Raw genomic sequence first — 6,669 nt, 5'->3', positions numbered from 1 at the left:
GCTATATAGGAGACCCAGTGGGTTAGGAGTAAATGAAAGAGATTTTACTCCTCATCAGGATATGCAGACCTGACCTGGACTAGGTGAGTCATGTGCAGCCAGAGGCATCAGTGAGACCACAAGACAATTTGCTCAGTGGCCTACCCCGCAGTCATCAGTTGGAGAGTGCCTCAGATCACATGAAGCAGCGGTTATTGGGTGGAACTATCATTTTATCTCAAAGTGATTTGAGCTTGAACTCCAGCAGCATACAAGACCCAGGGCTTACTTTATTGCAAATGCCAAGAGTTAAATCAGGTACGGGATCTAGTCACAGTAGACAGCTTACACTGGCACAGTAGACTTGGGAGAAACGTGGATGAGATGCAGGAACTATGACACAAACTCCATTCTGGTGAATGTCAAAAACCTGGCTTAGCCTTAGCTATAAACAACTAGAAGAAACCCCCTAATCTGTGGTTGGCAGTGAAAGCAGGTAAGTGGCCTTGGCTTTTAGTGGGAAAAGGATACCTCCTTTCTACCTTTGGTTCACAGGGACAAATAGGCAAGGTTTGTCTGGTGACAAGACAAGAGCACACCCTTCTTCTCACACTGCGACCAGTGATGCAAGTATGCCAGTAGCTTTCGGTAGGATAAGAGCACATCACTTGTGCTGTGACCAGCAGGCAAATGGACTTGGTTTGCTGTGAATAGGGCACTCCCATCCCCTATGAAAAGCTCACATAAGTGGAGTCAGTGGTATGACCAAAATCAGTCCCAAACTCAGAAGTAATCCTACCGTGGATGTGGCAAATTTATTCAGTATAGATTCTGGCTCTGAATGAAGAACTAACACCAAATTGAGGGGAGCATATGAATTTTAAAAAATATTTTTCCATTTAATGTTTTTTTAAATTGGGAGAGGGCACTGTAGGTTTGACTTTCGCTGTTTCCTCTGTTTTCTCAACCCTACATATCTTTTTCCTCACAAGTCTTTGTATACTCTGAATTTACAGGTGAATGAACATTGCATCTACACTTTCTCTTTAGTCTCAGAATTCTCTTGCTCTCTCCTTCATTCTCTTCCCTGTTCTTTTCTCCACCTTTCTAAAATTTGGATGATCATTCTTATACTTCAGCCTTACTTCTACTATATTTCTCTTCAGATCTCTCTGTTTTATGAATATCCTTCCTAAATTCCTCTTACTTACAGGATAAAATTAGACTACCATTGAGAAAGTAATTTCATCCAAACTCCTGGTGTATGTTTTCTTTAATATTTTTATTAAAAAAATTTGAAATGAGACAGTTACACAACCAATTACTAGTACATTTTCAATAATTAATACATTACACATTGTTGTCTTAGTGGTTATTCATTCTACAAGATACAGACCCGATATACTGTCGAAAACATTATTAGAACAAACCTCTATTCATCGAATTAAGAGAATGGAGTGGTATATCTATCCCAAATATTTTGAGCATACAGATACAAAATGGCTGTTCATTTGTATCAACATTTTTTGGTTAGTTTTTTCAGAGAAGAGCATTCCATTGTCATTTAAATACTGTACGTGCATGAATTCGGCAAAATGTACAAATATAGTCCAATAATCCATAATAGTAGTGGGTTTTCCATAAGACTGTCAATGCCCAAAGTTGTTGAATTGAGCATTTTACAGCTCATCATATTAATATGGCTTTACTTTTTATACTTCATTTTCATACTTTTCTGGGGATGGTTAAGACCAAGAAAGAGCAAGACCAACATAAGAAGAAATGTAACTTGTATTTGATAAGGTCAGTCAAATCCCCTCAGGATTTAACCTGAAACCCTGTACCTCAGTTTGTAGATCCTTTGTCAGTGTCAGCCCTGTGGATGAGTCACTGCCATTGCTTGACCAATTTGCTCTGTGTGAAAGCTTGAGAGAATGTTTTCTCTCCATGTGACTCTTCTTAGGCACACACAACATCATCAAGCACTTTTCTTTGTGGCCACAAAATCTCCTCAATCAGAAAATTTGGGACACATTTGAGTTACAGGATGTTACATTATAGGTTCTCCTATTTTCTGAGTTCTTACTTACCTTGAAAGGCTAGGGCCGGAATTTTGCCTGTCCTTGTAGCCCTTCTTTTTCAATTTTTCATCTGCAAACTTAAGTTGTCAACCCTACAGAAGAGAAGCTTAATAATATTATTACTCTATAACATAGGCAAGTGAGCTTAACTTCACTATTTGTCTGAATATCAACCATCTTAGACATAACATGGAACGGATACTTTCCATCAACTATTGATATGTTAAACTTCGAGTCCCTCCAGAATATGAAGAAAAATGATTAAAAGATAAAAAATACTGAAAAAATTAAAATAAGCCTTTGCATATTTTTACACAGAAATTTAGAAATCTAACAATGTACAGGCTTGTAGCAGGACAGTCCTGTGACTCTTTTTTGTCTCATTTTCATTTACTACTCCTTTTTTAAAAAAACAAATCTTTACTTGAGAGACAATATGGACTTAATTGTTATGTCATCACAAGCAGTATGTAATTAGAAGACCAGAATTACAGGCATTCCATACACGACTGTACCATTATTACACATTGCATTCTTCAGTGCAGCTGCTTTGTTCACAGGTATCAGCATATATTGTCAAGGTGAGAAACCTACAAATTACCTATTCTCCAAAACCTGCTGAAGATTCTCAGGAGCATTGCCTTTCCTATCTTGTGCATATAAATGTGTGGCTTTAACCCTGTCATGTTTTCTAGCTTTTCTCTATGCCCTCCTTTGTTAACTAATTCTCAAGTTCTGGCTTTCTTTTTAATTATGTTAGGATTTATTATTATTATTTCTTCCTTTGAGTTCTTATAGTAGGGAAACTATATGATATTTACAAATGTGTGTCTGGCTTATTTCACTTATGTGTATGTCTTCAAGTGGTATCCACTTCAATATAAAGGCTTCGAGTTTCTCATACTTTAGAGCTGAATAATACTCCATTGTATAAAAATACAACATCTTTTTCATCAATTCCTCAGCTGAAGGGAATCTTGGTTGTTTCCAATATTTGCCTATCACAAGTTGTGATGCTATCAACATAGATACACATATTTCACTATGATATGACTTTTTCACTTCCTCTCAGAAAATTCCCATTAGGGGGATAGCTGGTTTGAAAGGGATTTCCAGTCCTACTTTTCTAAGGAGTCTTCATACTGATCCCCATAAGGCTTTCACCAGTCTACATTCCCACCAACAGTGGAGAAGGGTTCCTTTTTCCCCACAGCCACTCCAACATTTGTTTCTGGGTGATTTCTTTATGACATCCATTCTTTTTGGGGTGAGATGTTATCTCAGTGTTGTTTTAATTTGAATTTCATGGATGGCTAGTGATTTGGTGCATTTTTCCCTATATTTATTTGCTTCTTTATTTTCATCCTCTGCAAAGTTTCTGTTCATCTCGGATCCCCATTTCGGGACTGGGTCTTCAAATTTTTGGATTCTACTGTTTTTAGTTCTTTTGTTTTTCATTAATTTTATTGAGAAACAAATAGTAATGAGACAGTTTCAAAACAGGATAGTAGAACAGCTTGAATAATTATTACATTGCATATTGTTGTCTTCATAGTAGTTATTCATACTACAAGATGCAGACAAGATATTCTTTCCAAAAACTATTAGTGCAAATGCTACTTCTTAATGAATTAAGAGAAAGTAGCTGTATATTTATCCTAAATATTCTGTGTATATAGACACTAAATAGTCCTTCATAATTCATCCCCATTTTTCATTTAATTTTGACTGAGATGTGTATTCCATTGCCATTTAACTATTGAAGGTGTGTGAATTCAGCAAAAGAATTCAATATAGTCCAGGAGTCATAGTGGGTTATCCGTAGGACTGTGTAGACCTCAAAAGTCAAGTCTGAAGTTTCTGGGCTCCAGACGTTGTTCCCTACTCTAGCTGTGCTTTCTACCACCCTATTTTTTCCCCATAATTTTGCTGAGAAATGTATAGCAATTAGACAGTTTCAAATCAAATTGGTAGGACAGTTCCAATAATTAACACATTGTATAATATCTTCTTAGTAGTTGTACAAGATGCAGACATGATATCCTATTAGAACAAATTCCTCTTTTCATTAAATAAAGACAATGTAGCTGTATATCTATTCTAAACATTTTGAATACACAGATGCAAAATGGTGATTCACCTGTATCCCCTTTTCTATTTAGTTACACCATTTAAATATTATAGGTGAAGATCCAGTCCTAGCTCAGGGCCCGTGAGTGTGTGGGAGAGATTCCAGCTACCCTGCAATGGCGGGACCTACCGGTCCCAATCCAGGTGCAGCTTGGGTGAGATGCTCTTCCACTCACTTGAGACATCCCCCAAAACTCCAGAGCACCTCCTGAAATCTGCCCGCCAAGTATGAATTTCTACCGCCTTCCAGGAACTCCCAGATCCAGTCCTAGCTCAGGCCGAGTGAGTGTGTGGAAGAGCTTCTGGCTACCCTGCGCAGACTAGACCTATTTGTCCCAGCACAGAAGGAGCTTTCATGAGACCCTTTTCCACCTGCTGGGATGCCCCCATCATTCTGTAGTACCCCCAGCCACACCGCCCACCGAATAGGAATAACTGTCCCGTAAAGGAAACACCCAGATCCAGTCCTAGCTCAGGATCAATGAGTGTGTGGGAGAGCTGCCTCTCCCCCCTACTCCACCTTCTCCCATCCAGACTCAGCTTAGGTCTGGCATACAGGGCTGGGGTGAAACACTGCAGCTGTAATCCCTGCAGAGAGTGTAGAGGACAGAACCACACAGTGAGTCCAGGAGCAGAACATCTTTCCAGAGGTGCAAAACAGGTTCACCCCCAAGGGCAGCAGCAGGAAGGAGATGAGCACAGCACCCAGACCCAAGCCAGGCACAGCTGGATAAATCCAAATTTTGTAGATCTCCACCTGAATTTCAGTAGGTGCTAAGGTTATAACTGCAACAAAGATCTACAGCAAAGGTCTCAAGAAAGTGCTGCACAAAATCTCAATGAGAAGGAGCAAAATGCAATCTCAGCACCTAAGCCCTCCCATAACAAGTGCAGAGAACACTAACACAGAACAAATTGGGAATCACACAGCTGAAAGCAATGAATCAACGGCTTCTGAAATAAGAAAAAGCTGCAGAAAGTTACACAGGAACTCAGATTGAAAATGAAAAAGGAGATCCCTGAATTAATAACATTTGCAGTAAAGAATCAAATGCAGAAACATATGGAGGAAACCCAATGCCCACCCAGCACAAGTACAGAAACACGAGTTCAGCACAAATGTATGAATTAATAGGGTCGATGGTAAATAAGAAACAGCAGAAAGTCAGAGAGGAATTCAGAGCAGAATACTCTTCTACTAGCTCAGCTCAAATGTACGAATTAATAGCATTGATAGAAAATAAGCAAGAGCAGAAAGTTATAGAGGAACTCAGAGCGGAACTTTCTGAAAAAAAAAGAATTCTCTGAACTCATAGCATTTGAAGTAAAGAATCAACTACAGAAACATAGGGAGGAAATGCAATCAGAAAAAAACACTGAAGTAAAAGAAATTATAACTGCTTCTAAAGAACACATTTATAAAAAATAGAAGAAATTAGAAAAATGAAGGATTCCTTGAATGAGCAATACAGGAAAGAAATAGATAGCATGAAGCAGAGTCAAAGAGATATAGAGGAATTTAAAATCTTAATCACAAGCTTGCAAATGGCTCAAATGAAAGTGAAGATAGAGATTCAGATATTGAAGACGCTGGTGCAGCTAGTTAAAAGGTAACAAAGGATCCCATAAAAACAACTGGGATGAAGGAAAAAATAATCCATCAACTGCAAGATGATGCAAAGGTGAACAATTTAAGACAAATAGGTATCAAAGAGAAAGTAGGAGTCAATACAAATGACATTAAAAAAATATGGGTACAAGTAATATCAGAAAACTTCCCAAATATGAGGAAACAATCTGAAATTCAGGTAATCGAAGCAGACAGAATTCCAAGTAACCTCAATCCAATGAAAAACACACCGAGAAATATAATAGTCAAGATCCCAGAAATTCAGCACAAGAATAATCTACTGAAAGCCTCTAGAGAAAAGAAGCAGATCACATTCAAAGGAAAACAGATCAGAATTACGACCAAATTCTCTTCACAGAGAATGAAGGCAAGAAGAGCATGGAGCAGAGTACTTCAAGTTCTCTATGAAAATGTACACCAGCCCAGAATACTAAATCCTTCAAAACTCTCTTTCAAGTTGGATAGAGAAGTGAAATACTTTCATGACAAAGAACAAATAAAGAATTTCATAATGACCAAACCAACACTACACAGGCTACAGAAATATGTTCAAAAGAGGAATCAAAATGATCAGAACTCCAAGAATGAAATCTGAAGCAACCAACTAAATAGGGCAAGGAATTAAACACAGGAGAAAAAGGAGTAAAGGACAACATGTAAATAACATGTAAATCGTAAGTCAGTACATCTCAATTCTAACCATCAATAAAAATGGACTCAATTCACCAATTAAGAGAAATAGACTGGCACAATGGATTAGGAAACAAAATCCAACAATATGCTGTATACAAGAAACACATTTAACTCATAAAGACATTCATAGGCTTAAAGTCAAAGGATGGAACACAA

Source organism: Octodon degus, unplaced genomic scaffold, assembly GCF_000260255.1.
Source record: "Octodon degus isolate 3935 unplaced genomic scaffold, OctDeg1.0 scaffold00172, whole genome shotgun sequence".
Taxonomy (NCBI): Eukaryota; Metazoa; Chordata; class Mammalia; order Rodentia; family Octodontidae; genus Octodon; species Octodon degus.
This window is presented reverse-complemented; position numbering follows the sequence as displayed.